General features: G+C 44.1%; 1 protein-coding gene across 1 annotated transcript in view; it reads left to right on the top strand.

Annotated features, from left to right (window-relative positions):
• The first annotated feature begins 680 nt into the window (after nt 1–680).
• Nucleotides 681–23,313, top strand: part of LOC130369316 (uncharacterized) — a 78,258-nt gene continuing 55,625 nt past the window's right edge. Inside the window, exons 1-2 of the mRNA XM_056574415.1 lie at nt 681–792; nt 13,345–13,502. The gene's annotated coding sequence lies outside the window, so the exon portion shown is untranslated. The remainder of the gene's footprint in view (nt 793–13,344; nt 13,503–23,313) is intronic.

Below are 23,313 nucleotides of genomic sequence, written 5' to 3'. Positions count from 1 at the left end.
ACATACTTATATGTTGATTCTAAAGTAATGTGACATTTTCACTAGAGATGAGCAAATCGAATCTGACAAAGTCGAATTTGTTTCGAATTTCATGAAAAATTTGATTCGGACCGAATCCGAAATTCTACTCGATTCTAAATAACTAATTTCTTAATTAGTGACATCCCTGTGATTGTCCTGTATAATGTATATATGCGAGTGGCTTTCTCCTAAGCTTGCATCTCTGCAATAGATAGGACAAATGCAGTGGGTGTCAGGAGTGACACTTGCTGTGTTCTGTCCTCAACTGCAGGTACTACTGCTCCTAACATGGAGCACACTCTGCTCCATGCTGGGAGCTGTAGTACCTGCACTAATAGACAGGACGCGAGTGTCTCTTCTGACGCCCGATGCGATTGTTCTGTATAATGTATAGATGCGGGCGGCCACTCTTCTCTGGTCCCACTGTAGTATGAGTATATGCCGCATATGTACAAATAGGGTGACTGGTTCTCAAGGTCTGAATTATGACTGTATATGGGAATGTGGCTCAGTAAATGGTGAGTAAATCAAATATAATGAAATAAAATTGGGAAGTACTGTAATTACCACTACAAATGGATGTATATTAAATGAGCAATAAACTATATATAAAAAAAATGTATAAAATAAAAATATCTAAGTGTGATTTGATTGTGTATAGGTGGTAGGAGATCAGAGGAAGGAGAGACAAAAGAGGAAAAACAAAAAAAAAATGGTGAATTAAAGCACTTGATTGAAGAGAGGAAGAAAGAGATACTGAATCAGAGACAAGTAGGTGATCCCCAAATGTGCACAAAAAATAGGATTAAATAATGCGTTATAACAATAAAATACACTTTATTTATGATAAAAATGAAACAAGTGCAAATCATGGAGAGCGCTGGGCCCTAGCGCTATAAATCTCCGAGATAGGAGTAGTCATATATGTTATAAATACAATAATGCAATCAATGGTTAAAAAACTAAATATCACACATGACTGTGGGTCACTATATGGATGCAACAATACCTTAAAAATAAAGTAATCTGTGCTTGTTCAATAATCATATATCAGTTACTAATGTTGCAACAATTATATCCGTGCGATGCTATCGCTGTAAGAAAATGTTAGTGGCAACAGTTCCCAATGTTGCAACAGTTGTATCCGTGCGATTATATCTTTGTAAAAAATATGTTAGTGGCACGTTTGCCACAAACGCCGGCTGTGCGAACCTGCAAAGGAATACTGAAAATGATGGTACTGCAGCCGTTGCAAGGCAGTCCCGGGTATAATCCAAAAGGTAGTTGAAGGTATATACCATGCATCTACGGCACGGCCCTGCAGAGCAAAGTGAAAGTAACGGCACTGCGGCCATTGCAAAACAGTCTCGGGTGTATAAAGTTACTATGTACCACTCACCCATACTCCTGTGTAGTCTTACTGTTGTCCGCTCCAGCTGCAGTCGGGGTCTCCGCTGGACTGTATTCCTGGCAGGACAGTTGGTGGTGAATGGATTCTGATGTCTGTAAAATGATGAAGGGTGCGTCATCATGGTGGGGAGCGCACAGTGATGATGGTGTTATGCAGTAAAAGCGGCAATAGCTCTGTAGCCTGGTTTTAGTAATGCTTAATATAGTGACTGATGGCACAGCCAGTGGCTGTCCAACAGACCAGATGCCTTTAGACCCCTCTAGGTCCTTCCTCAGTAGGCTTGCTGTTATAAGAGCAAAAACTCCAGGGAAAAAAGGAAAACAAGGGTGGAAGAATCCAGGATTGGGATATAATGGTGTCATGACCGACTGGGGTACAAGGAGAGTGAGCCCTAACTGACCCTAAAAAGACTCTCATCTGCCTACTTGCCCATCCATCCTAAACGATGAATTAACAACTGGGCACCGGTCCCTTCCTGCGCTAAAGTGCAGTGGCATAAAAACACATAATATACATAGTCGGTCACAGGCCAGAAACGCAAAACAACTAGACAACCAGATATACCAGACAGAATGCAAATACTAACAAGCAGAATATAGTGAATTAACAAACAGTTCATAAACCGGATATCAGATAAACGGCAGACATGATAAAATACAAGGAAAATGCTCAAGCAGACATAGTCAGAATATAGCACAAACCGACATAGTAGTATGTCTCACTCAGAGCATTCACTCAGAGCATTAACTATTCCCTATACATGGTGGAATAGCAAACTTCTCTGAACAAACAAGTGTGTGAATACACACCTAAACAGAAAAATACAAAAACAAATAAACAAACAATACAGATGGATTCCAAGAGCAGATTGCAGATAGGAAAACAAAGAGGACAAAAATTCAGAGTTAAATAAAATAAAAAACAAAGATGGAAACTGAAAAATCAGCAATATGATGTACATTGTATGTGTAGACCATTAAAATGGACACTATAAAAATGGACAATATAAAGATGGATAATATATAATATTATAATAATATATATTACCGTATTTATCGGCGTATAACACGCACTTTTTAGGCTAAAATTTTTAGCCTAAAGTCTGTGTGCGTGTTATACGCCGATACACCCCCAGGAAAGGCAGGGGGAGAGAGGCCGTCGCTGCCCGCTTCTCTCCCCCTGCCTTTCCTGGGGTCTAGAGCGCTGCTGTCGGCCCTTCTCACCCCCTGGTTATCGGCGCCGCTGCCCGTTCTGTCCCCCTGACTATCGGTGCCGGCGCCGATAGCCAGGGGGAGAGAAGCGGCGCCGACAGCCAGGGGGAGAGAAGGGGCAGCGGCACCCATTGCCGTCGCCGCTGCCCCGTTGCCTCCCCCCATCCCCGGTGGCATAATTACCTGAGTCCGGTCCGCGCTGCTCCGCTGCACCAGGCCTCCGTCGTGCGTCCCCGGCGTCATTGCTATGCGCTGAACAGCGCGGCGCATGACGTCAGTGCGCCGCGCCGCGCATAGCAACGACGCTGGAGACGCACGACGGAGGCCTGGAGCAGCGGAGCAGCGCGGACCGAACTCAGGTAATTATGCCACCGGGGATGGGGGGAGGCAACGGGGCAGCGGCGCCGGCAATGGGTGCCGCTGCCCCTTCTCTCCCCCTGGCTGTCGGCGCCGCTTCTCTCCCCCTGGCTATCGGCGCCGGCACCGATAGTCAGGGGGACAGAACGGGCAGCGGCGCCGATAACCAGGGGGTGAGAAGGGCCGACAGCAGCGCTCTAGACCCCAGGAAAGGCAGGGGGAGAGAAGCGGGCAGCGACGGCCTCTCTCCCCCTGCCTTTCCTGGGGGTATATCGGGGTATACACACGCACACACGCACCCTCATTTTTTCATGGATATTTGGGTAAAAAACTTTTTTTACCCAAATATCCGTGGTAAAATGAGGGTGCGTGTTATAGGCGGGTGCGTGGTATACCCCGATAAATACGGTAAATCTCTAAAAAATAAATATGCATGTAAAAATATTTTATATTATGAAATAAAACCGAATATTTCATATCTGAATTTAAACCACAAGGTGCCAAGGTTTGGAGATCATATATCATCTTACTTTCTCGACATCCTATTAATATGGTTGCTTCCTCTTCAGTCTTTTTTAATTTTCTTGATAGCTGCAAACATTGGTCCTGATGGATCTTTATTATGTTGTTTCCCGGAAATGTGCGGATAAAGAGTGATTCTTGAAACCTGTCTTAATATTGTAAATGTGTTCATGAATCTTTTTCTTTAGGCTTCTTTTTGTGTGTCCTACGTATTGCTTCCCACAGGGACATGTAATAACGTATATAACAGATGCACTATCGCAGGTGAGGAGTTCCGCGATTTTGTTCTTAGCCGTTTGATTTTGAGTTTCCGTTTTTCTTGGAGAATTTGTGTTTCTGCAGTTTAAACACTTCCCACATAAATAAACCTTTGAGAGCCAACCAAGTCTTGATGGGGTTTGTATTTTCTTCAAATATAGGTTGTTTCGTTGTTGTTGCTATTTTAATCCCAGGTTAGGCTCTTTAGTGTAAATTATTTTTGGTTTCTCTGTTAGAATTGAGGTTAAGATCTTATCTTGTTTCAGTAATGCACAATGACGTTTTATGATGTTCTCAATCTGTCTATGTTGGCTATTAAAAGGTAAAATGATTTTGAGACTCTGTTCTTATGTATTTATTTTTATTTTTTGTTCGAAGTAATCTTTCCGTTCTCAGGATAATCTTTTTTTTTTTAAACTCTTCTGTTAGTTGTTTGGCGTCTTACTCAAAATCCTCCTCATTAGTGCAATTCCTCTTCAAGCGTCTGTATTGGCCTTGGGGTACATTGAGAAGCCACTGTGGGAGATGGCAACTGTTAAAAGGAATGTAAGAATTCCTAGCAGTTGGTTTTTTATATGTTTGGTATTTTAGTTTTCCACTTTTGACTGTAATTAATAAATCTAAAAAATCCACCTGTTCAGTACTGATTTGAGGAGTAAAAAGTAGATACAAATTGTTAATATTTAAGGAATCTAAAAATGTATCTTATTGAGATCTCAAACCTATCCAAACCATGGTATATGGTATATTGATGTCATCAATATACCTCCGCCACAGGACCAGATTTGCGTTTAATATGGGAGTTGCGTAGAGTTGTTCCCAGTAGCCCAACACAGGCAATCTGTCAATTAGTACTGGTACTACTACTCCCATCATGGAACAGTGTGTTCCATGGTGGGAGTAGTAGTACTACCTAAAAAAATAATAAAAAAATAAAGGAAAAACACACACACACATTTTTATTATTATCAGCTACGTTTTTAGTGCCCTGCCTGCCCACATAAATTCATCCCTGTTTAAAAAATAATAAAAATTTCCTTATAATAAAGATACATTTCGTTAAATACAATTATTTCTATCACTGCTGTATCTTTTCAATATATTTTTTTAATGGTACCCTATGAAATTTTATTTTTTTTGATTGCTAAAGGATGTAATCTCTGTTATTGCCTCCTAAAAGGACCATTCTAATAACGAATACAAACTGATGCAAAGGGATGTCATCGTCCAGTTTTTCATCCGTTGGTATAAGCTGTCGGCAGACTCCCGCCGGGACTACTACTACTTTCGATGATGGGATTAACAGTCCCCTGGCTGCGGGAGTCTGCCGGAGGCTGGAGAGGCTACATTAGTATTTGTACTACTACCCCCATCATTGAACAGAGTCTGTTCCATGTTGGGGGTAGTAGTGCAGGGGATAGGGATTGTGTTATGATTCGGCTAGCTGGATGTGGATCCACTGTGTCAGCGAGGGATTGGCGTGGACCGTGTCGGTGGACCAGTTCTAGGGTTGCTACTGGTTTTCACCAGAGCCCGCCGCAAAGCGGGATGGTCTTGCTGCGGCGGTAGCAACCAGGTCGTATCCACCGGCAACGGCTCAACCTCGCTGACTGCTGAGAAGATGTGGGACAAAAGGACTAGACAGAGGCAAGGTCAGACATAGCAGAAGGCCGGGGCAGGCGGCAAGGTTCGTAGTCAATGTGGATAGCAGAAGATCTGGAACACAGGCTTTGGACAACACTAACGCTTTCTCTGGCACAAGGCAACAAGATCCGGCAAGGAAGTGCAGGGGAAGTGAGGTAATATACACAGGGAGCAGGTGGAAGCTAATTAGACTGATTGGGCCAGGCACCAATCACTGGTGCACTGGCCCTTTAAATCTTAGAGCGCTGGCACGCGCGCGCCCTGGAGAGCGGAGCCGCGTGCGCCAGAACATGACAGCCGGGGACCGGGACTGGTAAGTGGCTTGGGATGCGATTCGCGAGCGGGCGCGTCCCGCTATGCGAATCGCATCCACATCGCGAATGTCAGTGCAGCGCTCTCGGTCAGCGGGTCTGACCAGGGCGCTGCAGAAGGGAGAACGCCGCGAGCGCTCCGGGGAGGAGCAGGGACCCGGAGCGCTCGGCGTAACAGTACCCCCCCCCCCTTAGGTCTCCCCCTCTCTTTGTCTCCTTGTCCCTTTAACTGAGAAGAGAACATAGGGGGCGTCTCTTGAGTTTCCTTCCGGAACAAAAAACAGTCCTGGGTAGCTACATCAGTGGCCGGTAATCCGGAAGAAGTGGGAATGGGGAGGGGGGGCAGAGGGTGAAGCTTGTCACGGGGCAGAGTGTCACCAGGACGGGGGCTATGAGGAGGCACTACACAGTCCTGATAGGCCTTGGGGAGACCATGCACAGTAGGAGACACTGAGGCCCAACAGACAGGACTGGAAGCAGACGTGAGGCATTTCTTGCGGCAAGCAGGGCCCCAATTCTTGATCTCCCCGGTGGTCCAGTCAAGGGTGGGAGAATGATGCTGGAGCCATGGCAGACCGAGGAGGACTTCAGAGGTGCAGTTGGGAAGGACGAAAAATTCAATTTACTTGTGATCCAGTCCAATGCTCATAAGCAAGGGCTCTGTGCGGTAAAGCACAGTGCAGTCCAACTTCACTCCGTTGACCGAAGAAATGTAGAGCGGCTTGACGAGACGGGTCACCGGGATGCAGAACCTATTCACCAAAGAGGCCAGAATAAAATTTCCAGAAGCACCAGAGTCCAAGCAGGCCACGGCTGAGAAGGAGCAGTTGGCAGAAGGAGAAATCCGCACGGGCACAGTGAGACGTGGAGAAGCAGACTTTGTACCAAGAGACGCCACACCCACGTGAGCTGGGTGCGTGCGTTTCCCAGACGTGGAGGACGAATAGGGCAATCCACCAAGAAATGTTCGGTACTGGCGCAGTACAGACATTTATCCCTACGGCGAGTGCTCCCTTCTTGGGTCAGACGAGACCGATCCACTTGCATAGCCTCCTCGACGGGAGGCACAGGGGTAGTTTGCAAAGGATACTGTGAGAGAGGTGCCCAGAGATCAAGGTCTTTTTCCTGGCGGAGCTCCTGGTGTCTTTCAGAAAAACGCATGTCAATGGATAAGTTCTTGCAGGTTGGCAGGAATCTCTCGTGCGGCCAGCACATCCTTGATGTTACTGGATAGGCCTTTTTTAAAGGTCGCGCAGAGAGCCTCGTTATTCCAAGATAATTTTGAGGCGAGAGTACAAAATTGGATGGCGTACTCGCCTACAGAAGAATTACCCTGGACCAGGTTCAGCAGGGCAGTCTCGGCAGAAGAAGCTCAGGCTGGTTCCTCGAAGACACTACGGACTTCAGCGAAGAAGGACTGGACTGTGGCTGTGGCAGGATCATTGCGGTCCCAGAGCGGTGTGGCCCAAGACAAGGCCTTTCCAGACAGAAGACTCACTGCGAACGCCACCTTAGACCGTTCTGTAGGAAATTGGTCCGACAACATCTCCATATGTAGGGAACATTGAGACAAGAAGCCACGGCAGAGTCCCCATCATATTTGTCCGGCAGGGACAAGCGGAGGCTAGGAGCGGCCACTCGCTGCGGAGGAGGTGCAGGAGCTGGCGGAGGAGATGGTTGCTGCTGTAGCAGTGGCAGAAGTTGCTGTAACGTGGTGGTCAACTGCGACAGCTGCTGTCCTTGTTGGGCAATTTGCTGCGATTGCTGGGCGACCACCGTGGATAGGTCAGCGAGACTTGGCAGCGGCACCTCAGCGGGATCCATGGCCGGATCTACTATTATGATTCGGCTAGCTGGATGTGGATCGACTGTGTCAGCGAGGGATTGGCGTGGACCGTGTCGGTGGACCGGTTCTAGGGTTGCTACTGGTTTTCACCAGAGCCCGCCGCAAAGCGGGATGGTCTTGCTGTGGCGGTAGCAACCAGGTCGTATCCACCGGCAACGGCTCAACCTCGCTGAGAAGACGTGGGACAGAAGGACTAGACAGAGGCAAGGTCAGACGTAGCAGAAGGTCGGGGCAGGCGGCAAGGTTCGTAGTTAATGTGGATAGCAGAAGATCTGGAACACAGGCTTTGGACAACACTAACGCTTTCTCTGGCACAAGGCAACAAGATCCGACAAGGAAGTGCAGGGGAAGTGAGGTAATATACACAGGGAGCAGGTGGAAGTTAATTAGACTGATTGGGCCAGGCACCAATCACTGGTGCACTGGCCCTTTAAATCTCAGCGAGAGCGGAGCCGCGCGCGCCAGAACATGACAGCCGGGGACCGGGACGGGTAAGTGGCTTGGGATGCGATTCGCGAGCGGGCGCGTCCCGCTATGCGAATCGCATCCCCATCGCGAATGTCAGTGCAGCACTCCCGGTCAGCGGGTTTGACCGGGGCGCTGCAGAAGGGAGAACGCCGCGAGCGCTCCGGGGAGGAGCAGGGACCCGGAGCGCTCGGCGTAACAGATTGATTGCACCCAGTCTCACTTCTGAGACCTGATGCGATCAGCAGTTATAGCAGTTATAGGAGAGAGTGGCATGCTCCGCTCTCCTGCGATGTATATACTACTGTGTAAACTTTCCTTTTTAAATCCCCCGCCAGGAGCCCTGATTGGCCGGCACTGAGGAGCTATTCAGGGCTTTTAAACTACTACTTTGTCCCCCAAATTTATGTCCCCATGCATGTTTATAATAATTCATTGGCCCCAGTGTGTTTAAAATTATTCATTAGCCCAAGTGTGCTTATAATAATTTATTGGCCCCAGTGTGCTTATAATAATACATTGGCCCCAGTGTGCTTATTCCCCCTCCTGTGTCCTTCTCCTCTTCTTCTTGGAGCAGGGCAGCAGCGGATGTAGGCTTCATTCATTCATTCGCCGCCGACATGTCCCAGCTTCTGCCCTGCTCCTAGCGCAATCATTGCACTGCCGGGACATGTCTATTCTCTGCTGCTCAATTCTGAACCTGACGGTAATGAGCAGCAGAGAATAGACATGTACCGGGGGTGCGCTGATAGCTCTAGGAGCAGGGTAGCAGCTGGGATGTGTCGGGTGGCGGTGGCGAATGAATGAAGCCTACATGCGGGACATGTCGGCTTCATTCATTCATTCACTGCCACCAGTCCCGCTGCTGCCCTGTTTCAAGAAACTGAGAGCAGGGATTTGCTGCCACCATCCGGCCAATCCCCACACTATGAATGAGTGATGTGAATTTAATTTCACATCACTGGCCAGCCCGGAGTATAGTGCCGAGATGCGAGCACTGTATAGAGCTGCTCCGCATCTCTGCTATATTATGGATGATCGCATCAGATGTCAGGAGTGATACCCGGGGCGATCTGTCTATTAATACAGGAACTACTACTCCCATCATGGAACAGTGTGTTCCATGCTGGAAGTAGTAGTACTTCCTAAAAAATATTAAAAAATTAAGAAAAAAAAGTGAAAAACACACACACACTACATTTTTATAATTGTCGGCTACATTTTTAGGTCCCTACCCACCCACATAAATTAATCCCTGATTAAAAATTAACATAAACTTTTTTTTTTTGCATTTCATAATTTTTTTTCTAGTTTTCATTCTGAATCAAATTTTTTTTTATTTTCACTTTACTTTTTTAGCCCCATTTTTAATATTTTGCACTGAATTTTCTGGTCCCTGACCACTCCCGAAAATTAAAAGACAAAATAAAAAATGTTAATGATAATTTTTAAACAGGGATCAATAGGCAGGGACCTAAAAATTTAGCCGACAATAATAAAAATGTAGAAAGGGGCCATTTAAATGTAAAAATAATATATTTTTTATAATTATTTTTTTTTATTAGTAATGTATTTTGATATTGTGTTTAATAAAGTGTTTGTATGTGTGTTTCACTTTTTTTTCTCTTTTTTTTTTATTTATTAGGTAGTACTGCTACTCCCAGCATGGAGCAGACTGTTCCATGATGGGAGCTGACTTTAACGAAAAGTCGTCAAACACCTGTGGGGTATTAAGGCTCACTGGACCCCTTGTTACGTGCCTTGAGGGGTATAGTTTCCAAAATGGTATGCCATGTGGGGGGTTTTCTGCTGTTCTGGCACCATAGGGGCTTCCTAAATGTGACATGTCCCGCAAAAACCATTTCAGAAAAACTCACTCTCCAAAATCCCATTGTCGCTTCTTCCTTTCTGAGCCCTCTACTGCGCCCGCCGAACACTTATGAGGTATTTCCTCACTTGAGAGAAATTGGGTTACAAATTTTGAGAGGATTTTTCTCCTTTTACCCCTACAAGAACATGCGAGAGTAAAAAATGAAGATTTAGAATTTTCTCCTTCACTTTGCTGCTATTCCTGTGAAACACCTAAAGGGTTAACACACTTACTGAATGAAATTTTGAATAGTTTGAGGGTGCAGTTTTTATATTGGGGTCATTTGTGGGGTATTTCTAATAAAAAAAAAGCCCTTCAAATCCACTGCAAACCTGAACTGGTCCATGAAAAATTCCGATTTAGAAAATGTTGTGAAAAATTGGAAAATTGCTACTGATCTTTGAAGCCCTCTGATGTCTTCCAAAAGTAAAAATATGTCAACTGTATGATGCAAACATAAAGTAGACATATTATATATGTGAATCAAAATATAATTTATTTGGAATGTCTGTTTTCCTTACAAGCAGAGAGAATTTTTCACCAAAAAATGATGCAAGTATCGACAAAATTTTACCACTAACATAAAGTACAATATGTCAAGAAAAAACAATCTCTGAATCACAATGATAGGTAAAAGCATCCCAGAGCTATTAATGCTTAAAATGAAAGTGGTCAGATGTGCAAAAAAACGCTCTGGCCCTACAGTGAAAAATGGCCTTGTCCTTAAATGGGTTAATCTTGCATTTTTATCTAAAGTACATTTTACTTAAGTTTAAAACAACTGATCATGACAGATCAGATGAAGAATCTCATTATTTGTATTGGACATACTGCTGCTTAATCTGTGTTATTGAAGCAGAACAGTGAAAAAAACTGGCTAACATGGCACACACAAACAATGCCCACAAAGCCCATCGACTTTAATAGGGTATGTCAGGTTTCTTTCATTTTATCAGAAAACATATTTCTGTATGCTGTCCTATTTTGTCTGACATTATTGGCATAATTGATTATTGACTTTACTCTGACACAAGCATACACCCCAAGAAATAGTGTTGAGCGGCATAGGCCATATTCGAATTCGCGAATATTCGCGAATATATGGACGAATATTCGTCATATATTCGCGAATATTCGCATATTCGTTATATTCCAGTTTTATTTTCGCATATGCGAACATTCGCGTATGCGAAAACTATCATATGTGCATATTAGCATATACAAAATTAACATACGCGAAAATTCGCATATGTGAAAATTCGCATGTGCTAATTTTCGCATATGCGAATTTTCGCGCGCCAGTCTTACACAGTAGTATTAGAGCCTTCTTTACACCACACAAGCTGGAAGCAGAGAGGGATGATCACTGTGATGTGTACTGTGAAAAAAAAAAAATACAAAAAAAAACGAATATTCGTAATTACGAATATATAGCGCTATATTCGCGAAATTCGCGAATTCGCGAATATGCGATATTCGCGAATAATATTCGAATTGCGAATATTCGTGAGCAACACTACCAAGAAATAAAGACATACTGGTGTGACGTGCTATACATACTGTCTATTACTTTAATCTGGGATTATCAAATGGATTATCAAGGGATTACAGAAAAGTACATTGGTGGAATTTTAAATTTTTTGTATCAAGTTTTTTTATCCCCTTTTCCCTGGGCATATGTCATGTTTACTTTCCCCCATGGGTGGTGCATATTCTTCACAAATAGCAAAATAGCACAAAAAAAATCCAGCAGGGCTAATGGAAGGTGTCTCCAAATCACTGTGGGGAGAGGGGGATGGCTCTATTTTGGGGGCTTCCATTTCTATGCAGTATATTTTGCGTATAAATGATACTTTCACTTTATTCTGTAGGTCCATACGATTAAAATGATACCCTACTTTAAAAAAATAAAAAATAAAAATAGCTTAGATGTAGACAAATTTCTAGGTGTAATCCAAGATGATGTGATTTAGTGCAACAATGTAAGTGTTTACTCAAAAATTTGACACAATTAAAAAAAAATTACAGTTAATAAATCCCCAACCTCTGCAAAAACTGACCATGCCACACTACATACAAGTTGTTTCCTTGAATGACTCTAAATGCATTGTGCAAACAGTAGCATCTTATTACCACCAGAAAAACAGGGTAAAAGCAATACATTCCCCCTCAAAGTACTGTAAGGGTACAGAACCTTTCAGAAAGAAAGCCCAAAATACAATATTAAAATTTGTTATGACTATTTTTTAGTACCCTGACTTATTAGACTTAGGTTATTGGAAGCTGGATTAAAAGAAAATGATTGTATATGTATAATGACTGTACGAATACACATAAAGGTTCAGTAAATTACAATCTAGAACAGTACCCTAAGGAAAATTTCCGTGCAGACATTGCCAGAACAGTGGAGCACCGACATAACATGCAGGTGCTAGGACTTCTCGGAAATGCGCCGTCTCACAGACGGCAAAGCATTTCCATTCAGAGTCCGCTAAAAGAATAGACATGTCTATTCCATTGTGTGAATATAGTCTCACATTACAAGCATATTACATACAGAAAAATCAGCTACAAGAACAGAGATGAATATATGTGTTTTTATGCCATTCCAAAAACTTTTGAAATGTCACAGAAATATGTAAAAAGTTTTGACCAGTTGGGGGTCTAAGTGCTGAGACCCCCTACTGATCCGGAGCAGTGGGGAAAAATGCACAATAGCGCACTTTACACCCCGGCTCTCGTTGAGCTACCTTGAGTCAGTATGATGGAGTTTGCTGCAAACTGGGGTGTGAAACTTACTTCTCCCCTTCATTCTTCTGCTTGGTGGGAGTCTCAGCCCCAAGACCCTGACCAATCAAAACTTTTGACAACACTGTGATATTTTCACACTGTGAAGTTTTAATTCATAAGATAAATGAGAACTTATGCTGTGGTCACTATTACCAAGATGACCCCCTAGCTTTGCTTCATTGTCTGGCCAGTTGGTTGGTATAAGGTCCAGAAATGTACCCCCTACTCACCCAACCACTGGGTCCTTCTCTAGTTGGGAAAGGTAATAAAAAGTCCTTTATAATAAAAAAAAAAAAAAAAAACTGTTTTCTTTGCTATAGGTTTCAGCTTCCCAGTGTATACCAGGGTAGTTGAAGTCCCCATTATAAAACCCGTCTTTGCTGGCCCATTTATTTGTCTTATTAGTAGGTTGTCTGCTGCTTCCATTATACGTGGCATAAAGGGTAAGCACAAAAGTTGACTTTTGAAGGGCTATTATTCAAATACATAAAAGTATACAGAAGTATATTCATGGCAGATTTTTTACAGTATTGCAATTTAAATTCCCTTGCAAAGAATTCATCCAAGATTATGACATCTGATCTTTGTACAGCATCAACATATTGCTGACATGCTATTTTTCTACTTTGATGTGCCAGATCCTTACAGCATTAAGAAAAAAGAAAAAAAAGAAAACAATAGCTGGGAAAATTCTCATGCTTTTACTCCCCTACCTATTACCTAATAACATGACTGTCAAGCAACTCTGAATGACCTGCAAGTTAAATTTGGCAGGTGAAGCATTTTACGAAATGAAGTGAGTAATTGTAACCCTTGTCTGGTATATTTCACTCAAACTTTCCCGAAAAGTATGTCTCTGGTGAAAAGGAAATAAAATGTTTCTAAAATGAAAATTAATAATGTGCAGTCCACTCATTCATACACAATGGCAGAATATTTTCTATTTTCACACCTACTTGAGTTTTAAAGTTTTAAGATGAAAAAAATATTTACTCCGATATCTGTAATCGAACTAGAATTTTAGAAATGTTTGGAATTTTTTTTTAAATGAAAAACTAAAATTTTGCATGGACTTATGTATTTAGACCCTTTTCTCTGACACTTGAAACTAAGCTCTTGTCGGGGCCTTTTATTTCTCTACATCATTATTGAGATGTTTTAGCACCTTGTTCAGAGTCACCTGTGGTAAATTCAGTCAGATGTGATTTGAAAGACACACGCCTGTCTATATAATGTCTTACAACTAATAATGCATATCAGAGCAAAAACCAAGCCATGAGAAGGAAAGAACTGCCTGTAGAGCTCAGAGCAAGAACTATGTGGAGGCACTAAAATGGAGAAGGGTAAAATCTCTACTGCACTATAGTTCCCAAGAATATAGGGGCCTCTGTAATTCTTGAGGAAAATGTTTGGAACAACCAGTACTCTTCCTAGAGCTGGCTGCCCCTCTAAACTAATTAATATGGAGAGAAGGGTCTAGCTAAGAGAGGGGACCAACATCCTAATGGTCACTCAGGCAGAGCTCCTGATTCAGATCCATCTTGTGTGCAAATAGGAGGAACTTCCATCACTGCAGCACTCCCCTAATCTGGAATGTATGGTAGGGTGACCAGAAAGAAGCTACTCCTCAGTATTAGACACATGAAGACCCACCTGATCATCCTTGAGTGGTCAAGCCAGAGCCCCGACTCAGTTAAACATCTCTGGTCCCTACAGAGCTTTAGCTCTAGAAAATCCATAAATCCAGGTTTGGCATCATACTCAAGAAGACTGGAGATTTTTCTTGCTGCCAAAGGTGTTTCAACTAAGTACTAAGTTAAGGGCCTGAATACTCATGCTATGTTTTAGTAATAAACAAGCAGTAATACATTTTAATAAATTTGTAAAGATTTCTAAAATTCTATATAATCTCGAAGACAAACAGGCACAGCCAGCACCGCCGCTGTGTATATCCGACAGTCAAACTCAGCTCGGGATACCGGGTCCAGGTATGTAAATCTGGCAATAGCAAGGTGGCGCTACAAGACAGGAAAATCACAGAGCTCAATACAACTTTACACAGAGAAAGAAAAGTAGCGGAGCGCTCACCGTTCTAGTTGCAGGCAGACCGATCGGATACAATAATCCATTTACCTTACCGGTCCTAGAAGGGAGGCGGTAGTTGGATCCGGGGGGAGCTCAGACGTCGGGCCACGGACCGTATCATGCCCCTCGGCGCCTCGTCAGGCCGCTGAGCCTTTCAAGTCCCCCCCCCCTATTCAACCCCCCCTCCCTGCTTCTGCCTTTGCCCGTTTGCATTAAAAATCCCCGCTCCCCACCCTCACCTGTGCACTGTTGTGTACGCGGGCTGCCGGGAAGCATCCCACATTGTCGCTGCAGTGATGTGGGTGTTTAGAACAGTCAGCAGCGGCGGCACAGAGCCGCTGCTCACATGTGTGTTGTGTGAGGTGGCCCGCTGCCCCTTCAAAGGATGGCAGGCCCCCTCACACGCTGGGCCCCCATGCAGCAGAACTGGTTGCACAGGTGTATGTCTGCCCCTGACTGGCACCCTGTATATGCCTTATCTGTGTGCAACAATAATACTAAGCAACTACCCCATTCATGAATAGTTGGCATGTGAGAGGTTGTTTATCAGTATTTCACACCTGTGCGACATCCCCTTATATAGCATCGTGGCTGATCTGCATCATAATGGAAATAGGTGCCTAACCTGCCCTTGTAACAGTAACAAGGTAGTGTGGCCCTTTTCTGTGATGTTTTGATTGATTTTTGTCCCGTTTTTTGTGATTTTTTTTTTCATTAATGTTAGTGTAGGGACTCACAAGAGACTGAGGACCCTTAATGTGGGTTGCAAGCTTGCATATTTTTGTAAAAATATCAACTAATACCTCATGTTTATCTTATGGAGTGTATATTTTTTATGATGTGTCAGGGTGTCAGTGCGTTGTGGGGTGCACATACAACTAATAGGTTGTGAAACAGCATGGCTATCATGTAACTGGCACCCTGTGTAAGCCTTATCTGTGTGCAACTATAATACTAAGCAGCTACCCCCCCTCATGAATAGTAGGCGTAAGAGGTTGTTTATCAGTATTTTGCACCACTGCGGCCTTCCCTTATATAGAATTGTGGCTGATCTGCATTATAGTGGGAATAGGTGCCTAACCTGCCCTTGTACCAGTAACTGGTAAGTGTGGCCTATTTTTCTGTGACTTTTTTAAAGTGATTTTGTCAGATTTTTCTGTGATTGTTTCAATTACATTTATGGGTGTTCCACACCAACTCTATACTGACTATAAAAGTTTGCAACAGTCCTGGTTGCCTTCTGCCTGTTATAGTTTTATGTTCCTTGACTTTCAATTTTGCCAATTATTTTATACTACAGATCAAATACTATCAGATCTTCACTTTTATCTATATCCCTATATGTATATATGCTGACATTATCATTTTCATAGGGCTATGGGGCTTCAGAAGGGAATACAAAAAATTTAGACCTTGAAATGTTATGTTAAAATTGAAATAGAGAAGTTGTTACTGACTAGGACACTCTTAACCAATTAAGTTATTTGTATTCCTTAAGCTGAATGCCTCTGATTTTCTATCACTAATTAAAAGTAACAAAGCCCATATTTCCTCTAGTTTTAGTCATTAGAAAAACACTCCTGCTTAATAGAATGCCCACAACTCTTTTCTCTAGTGATATCAGATTGGAATATTTTTAGAACATTTTATATAGAACAGCTGGCATACATTCAACACCTTTGAGTTGTCTGTTGAAATTTGTATTGGTTTTTGTTGGCAAGAGTCCAGTACGAACCAGAATTTAAAGCATACAAGGTCATGTCAGATTGTACTGAGAGATTACGCATGAATAATTGTATGGATCAAAGTGGTAACATTGACTGTGTTTGAAGAGACACAAGCTGTAAGTGGTATAGAAGAAAACAATAACATTTGGCCTAAGCAATTGGTTAAAGTCAAGAGGTGTAATTTTTTATTTTTTTTTGCTTCCTTAGTTTCTTGGATATTTTGTACATTTCCCACATTTGCATTATGTTCAGTCACTTACCTATTGACCACATTAGACAGCCCATCAACGACAAAATTGAGTCAGTGGCACAGTGTTGCACTTTTATTAACATTTTTCACATTATCTTGCCAAGAGGTTTATAATCTCAGAAAAACCGAACATTTTTTTGAACAAAAAGTCCTTGGCAAAAACCATGTTACTGCTGCATAGAAAGAGGGGGGTACTGTAAATCTGCCTCTGCCCTTCAGTCCTAGGATGAAATAATGTAGCAGTTAAAAAAGTAACAGAAATAATTCTAATTGTCATGTATTCTCTTGGACTGTCATCAGTATAACCTTGTACACTATTTATGCAGTTTTTTACCAGTCCGTGGAACTTGAGCTGTTGAAAAACTACAGCCTTCTTGGCTTTTCCAGTAAACCCACCTAGACTGGAATGGAGATGTGGGAATATGCCACCATCTATCTATTCAATTGAGCCCTGGGCAGAGTTCAATGGCCACCTTACCAGGCAGACCAGTGATCAGCGCACACCTGCTTACCAATAGGTGAGGATTCACTCATCCATAATGTATAGTAAATCTTACAGCTATGTCATAAATGTTTAATGGACAGTAACTTTCTCTAATCTGACATCTTATTTAGCAATCAGAAACCATTCAATGAGTAAGATAGGCAATCTTGAGACTTTTTCACTATCACTATGAATATAAAAAGTATCCCATAAAATAATTTTAGTTCATTCCAATTTTCCATATGCTATTCTCCAAAAGATGCCATAGAAAAGTATATAAATATAATAATTTCAGTAATGCATTAGTGAATATTTTTTTCAAGATTTTGTGTATTTATGGTGTGTATTCTGATAAATATTCAATATACATTTTTGGTTTCTAGAAATAACTTCAGGTAAATGTGAAACTACTGCATGTATTTATATTACACATATTTAGCCATGGTTTTCATTTCAAATGTCAAGTGCATTTTCTCTCAGACATATAAGGAAGTTAAACTTGGCTTTTTAGAGATTCTTGTAAAACATTTTTTTTGTCATTTGTGAGGCAAATCATTTATCAATGTCATGAACTTGGTTTCATATACTCTATGACAGAATAGCTATTCTGTATGGGGTGAATAGTCTGGCTGGTCAGTCTTGGGAAGGAGTAAAATCAGGGTTGCACCTATGAGCAATGAACAATATTATTAAAGGGGGGCTGCAGCTTCCTCATTGTTAAAGAGTAACTCTCATGATCTTGTTAAATTTCATAATCCTCCCAGTACACAGCTCCCATCATGATAAACCACCCACATGCTTTAATTTTTATTTGTTTGTTTTCTGCCTTGATATTGCTCTGTATTTTCTGCTCAGTCTCAGTCAGATTCAGAGACTGGAAAGGGGCGTTCCCCAGCAGGTGTGACATCATATGAAGCCATACAGGGGAGAACTTCCTCCCTCACTCTGCTACACACAGCCCAGAGCAGTTCAGTGTGAGATGAGCTATCATTGACTAAGGCTGCACTGCCCCCCCCCCCCCCTCAGCACACAAGACTGCATTTCCTGCTTTTGGACTTCTGCCCGAACAGCAGGAGTCCAAATTCTGTGCAAGAGATGGAGGGGGGGTGGGGATGTGCTCTGGACAAATAGGGAGACACCTAGTGGCAGCTTTTTTAAGCACAAATAAAACATAGAAAACTTTTTTTTTAAGCAAAGTACATTAGAAAGATTTTTCATTTACCATAAGGAGTACAATAGCAAAAATGAGTTCTTAATAGCGGCTGTGCATGATACTGGTGTATGGGACTGAAGTGTAGTTCCAGGCTCAGTCACTATAGAATGTAAGGCGCTGTATCTGGCAATAAAGAAGCTAAGTGTCATGACCTCTCAATGATCTAATATTCTTTGGATAGTCCATCAGAATTAATATCCCAGAAAGCCTTTTTAATCCATCAAGTTGAGATTATTACATCTTTACTATGGTGTGTGGTTCTTATCTTAGAGAGAAGGTGGGCACTGGTGTAATGAGTAATTTTACATCTTGATTCCATGACTATATATGAGGATATTGTGTCCAATGCAGATACTAAAGCATGTACGGTACGTTTTAAGATTCCAGTTAGACATACCATTTATTTACTATAAGAATTACACATGCTCAGGGTCTTGGTCTCAGGGTGCACCATAAACTTACTTTATTTGTTTATCATGTCTTAGCTTCCTTTTCATTTAGTTATCTTTAAGACTGTGTTTCCACTTGGCAGTTTTATGGAGAACAGCCACTACAGTTTTTGAGCCAAAGTCAGAAGTGTATTCAAAATATAAAGGAAGGACTTCCTCTTTTTGCTGGATCCACTTCTGGCTTTGGCTCAAAAATTGCCAAGTGGAAATGTGCTGGATTTACCTAAACACAAGATAGACCTAAACCTAGAGGTAACTTTGGGGAAAGGGCGTGCGCTAAAATGAGAATTTATAAATTAAGCTGCTGAACCATTTGCATTTATGTGTATATTATTCATTTAAATGTGGTATTCACTATGAGGAGGATATTCAGTGGTGACAGATGAAAGGTAGCCACGAGTTCTAGTTGTTATGAGAAGTGTACCAAAATGTTATGCAGCACACATTTTTAAAGCCTCTAAAAAACATTTGTCCTAGGTAGCATGGTTGGCAGTCAGTATGGTGGCAGAAGTGGAAAGTCTGGAGTCAAACGTTCCCGGGGTAGAATACCTGCTTCTCAGCAGCCTACCTTCCCGGGAGGCAATGGAACAGGGATTCCTGGAGATGGCGGCAGTAGCAGTCAATCAGTGCGGACTGTTGGTGGGAAAATCAGCTACTCTACGGTGTGGAAGATTTTCATTAAGCATCCGGAGAAGGTTAGCATGGCCAGATGTAAGATGTGTCATCCCTGCGTTACCATATGCAGCATCACCATTAGGCAGCCTGGGAGAAGCGTGGCTCTGATGTGGTGATCCAGCCTGCTGCATCACCCAGTGGCAAGCCGCTCCCTGTTTCAGCCAGCAACGGCTCCACCACCTCAGCTGAAGGGAGCTGTGTGTCATACCCATCTTCTCTCGCTCCAGATGCTCCTGCTCCTCCTACTTCGAGTCATTCCGCCAGCAATCCATCGGCGAAGCCATGTCCAAGAGGCAACAGTATGCGCCCACTCATCCCATGGCACAGAAGCGGAATGTGCTCCTGTCCAAATTGCTGGTGCTGCAGTCCCTCCCTTTTCAAGTGGTGGACTCTGCACCTTTCAGAGAACTGTTGGCTTGTGCCGAGCCGAGGTGGAGAGTCCCAAGCCGACATTTCTTTGCGAAGAAGGCAGCACCAGCCCTGCACAATTTTGTGGAATAGAAGGTGGACCAGTCCTTGAGCCTGTCGATGTGTACCAAAGTGCAAGGCAGCGCCGACGTGTGGAGCTATAACTACGGTCAGGGACAATAAAACCACTGGGTGAATGTGCTTCCTGCACAGCCACAACAGCAACTTGGACAGGTCACGCCGCTTCCGCCTCCGCGCTCTCAGGCCGTTGGTTCTGTGACAGTGTGCGACTTCGCCTCCTCATCCTCCACCGTGTCCTCAGCCTCCACTGTACGTACAAGTCTCAGTGCCCCTCCAGCATACCATCCTGTTTTTCACATGGTTTGCCTTGGCAAATTGTGTCACACAGGGGAGGAACTGCTCAAAGTAATTTATCAAAAAATCAAATCATGGCTTGGTTCACGAAAATTGGAAATGAGAACCATGGTGACCAACAACGGGAAGAACATTGTGTCTGCGCTTTGACAAGGAAGCCTGAGACATGCGCCCTGCATGGTACATGTGTTCAATCTGGTTGTCAAGTGGTTCCTGAAGTGTTCCCCCCATCTGCAAGACATCCTAACAATGGGAAGGAAACTTTACATGCACTTCAGCCTCTCATACACCACAAAGCACACCCTCCTTGAGCTGCAGCTTCAGAACGGCATCCCCCAACATAGTCTGATTTGAGACATTTTCATATGTTGGAATTCCACCCTCCATATGTCGGACCGACTGTACAAACAGAGAAAAGCCATCACCGATCTTTTGATGATCCAGCAGATAGGGGGTCTCCCCTGTGTAACTTCAATGTCAACCAGTAGCAGCTCATACGTGACACCTGCCGTTTGATCAGGCCCTTTGAGGAAGCCACATTATTAGTCAGTCGCCATGATTATGGGATGAACAACGTAATTCCACTGCTTCATCTACTGCAACACGTGTTGGGACCTATGGCTGCTCAGGGCACTGGAGACATAGCCCCTACATTTCACTGCCACATGAGCCCTGTGGGGGCTGAACTGGAGGAGGCACAGTGGAGCACAGTTTAGGTTTGGCAAGAGGGGCAGTTTTTCTAATCATCTGACAGGAGAGGAGAAGCAGGTGCAGCTAGAGGAGCAAGAGGGTTATAAGGAAGGCGAGACAGAGGACCCAGACACACTGTGGCAATATGCAGTGGAGATGGAGGCAGGGAGTCTCTCCGAGTCACTTGCACAAATGGCACGATGCATGCTCGCTTGCTTAAGTAGTGATTGCTGAATTATCACCATTCAGCAGCGGGATGACTTATGGCTCTCACCCTTATTGGACCATCGCTACTGGCACAAAATGGCACAAAAATTAAACCCACTGAGAGGGAGGACAAACTGACCTATTACAGAGGCATACTACATAGTCAGTTGGCCGATGACTCGGAGCAGTACGAGCTCCATCAGCTTCAGCCTGAGTCTACAGTCTCTGATGAGTAGCTTTCTTCACCCGCATGGTGAAGCAACTCATCAGCAGCAGGTAGACCTGGAGCAGGACCTGAACCACCAGGTGGTGGCATACCTTGACATAACCATGCCAACACATGCTGAAGATCCGCTGGACTTATGGACAGCCAAATTTGATTTGTGGCTGCAACTACCAAATTTTTACCCTGGAAAAGCTATCCTGCCTGGCTAGTAGTGTGCCATCAGAGCGGGTGTTTAGTGCAGTGGGGGCCATAGTAATCCCAAGGAGAACTCGTCAGTCCATGAAAAATGTGGAGAGACTGACATTTGTGAAGATGAATCAGGCATGGATAAGCAAGGATTTCCACCCACCAATGCCTGATGCATCAGAGTAGATTGACCATGGTGCCACACCAACACTTCACAAATGTGGATTGTGCCAAACATATTTAAGGCACTGCTCCCCAGTTAGAGACATTCTTCCGCATCAAACCACAAGTAAGTGTTGAGGATATGCATTATGTAAAACTTAACTTTTAATAATATGCTTAGGATAAAATATATGGACCCCAAATGTTTTTTTTTAAATCACACAAAAGGAAAGGTGTGCAAAAAACACCATGTGCCACCTACACCACCAAGTATTGATGTGATGCAAAGATCTCTAAAAGGTGTAAGGGAAAAACATATGGTTCATTGTAACTCGTGGGGAAAAAACTTCCCCTGTAAGGCCCTTCTCTCGCATTATTAATTCCCTTCTTGGCAAGTGTTACTCACCCTAAAAAGGGTGGCCCCACATGGGAACCTCTACCTATTTCCCCCTACAAACTGTTACGCCGAGCGCTCCGGGTCCCCGTTCCTCCCCGGAGCGCTCGCCTCATCCTTGTTGCTGCAGCGCCCCGGTCAGATCCACTGACCGGGTGCGCTGCGGTTCCGCCTCCAGCCGGGATGCGATTCGCGATGCGGGTAGCGCCCGCTCGCGATGCGCACCCCGGCTCCCCTACCTGACTCGCTCTCCGTCTGTTCTGTCCCGGCGCGCGCGGCCCCGCTCCCTAGGGCGCGCGCGCGCCGGGTCTCTGCGGTTTAAAGGGCCACTGCGCCGCTGATTGGCGCAGTGGTTCCAATTAGTGTGTTCACCTGTGCACTTCCCTATATCACCTCACTTCCCCTGCACTCCCTTGCCGGATCTTGTTGCCTTAGTGCCTAGTGAAAGCGTTCCCTTGTCTGTTCCTAGCCCGTGTTCCTGACCTCCTGCCGTTGCCCCTGACTACGATCCTTGCTGCCTGCCTCGACCTTCTGCTACGTCCGACCTTGCTTCTGCTTACTCCCTTGTACCTCGCCTATCTTCAGTTTCTTCAGCAGCCAGAGAGGTGGGCCGTTGCTAGTGGATACGACCTGGTCACTACCGCCGCAGCAAGACCATCCCGCTTTGCGGCGGGCTCTGGTGAAAACCTGTAGTGGCTTAGAACCGGTCCACTAGCGCGGTCCTCGCCATCCCTCTCTGGCACAGAGGATCCACTACCTGCCAGCCGGCACCGTGACAGTAGATCCGGCCATGGATCCCGCTGAAGTTCCTCTGCCAGTTGTCGCTGACCTCACCACGGTGGCCGCCCAGCAAGCCCGACAGATCGCCCTTCTAACCCGTCAGCTGTCGGAAATGTCCACCATTTCGCACCAACTTCAGTCGCAACTTCTCCAGCAATCTTCTCCTCCGCCAGCTCCTGCACCTCCTCCGCAGCGAGTGGCCACTCCTAGCCTCCGCCTGTCCTTGCCGGACAAATTTAATGGGGACTCTAAGTATTGCCGTGGCTTTCTTTCGCAATGTTCCCAGCACTTGGAGA

This window comes from Hyla sarda, chromosome 4 (assembly GCF_029499605.1).
Source record: "Hyla sarda isolate aHylSar1 chromosome 4, aHylSar1.hap1, whole genome shotgun sequence".
In the NCBI taxonomy this organism is placed as follows: Eukaryota; Metazoa; Chordata; class Amphibia; order Anura; family Hylidae; genus Hyla; species Hyla sarda.
Note: the sequence above shows the minus strand (reverse complement) of the source record. Positions and strands in the feature narration are given on the sequence as shown.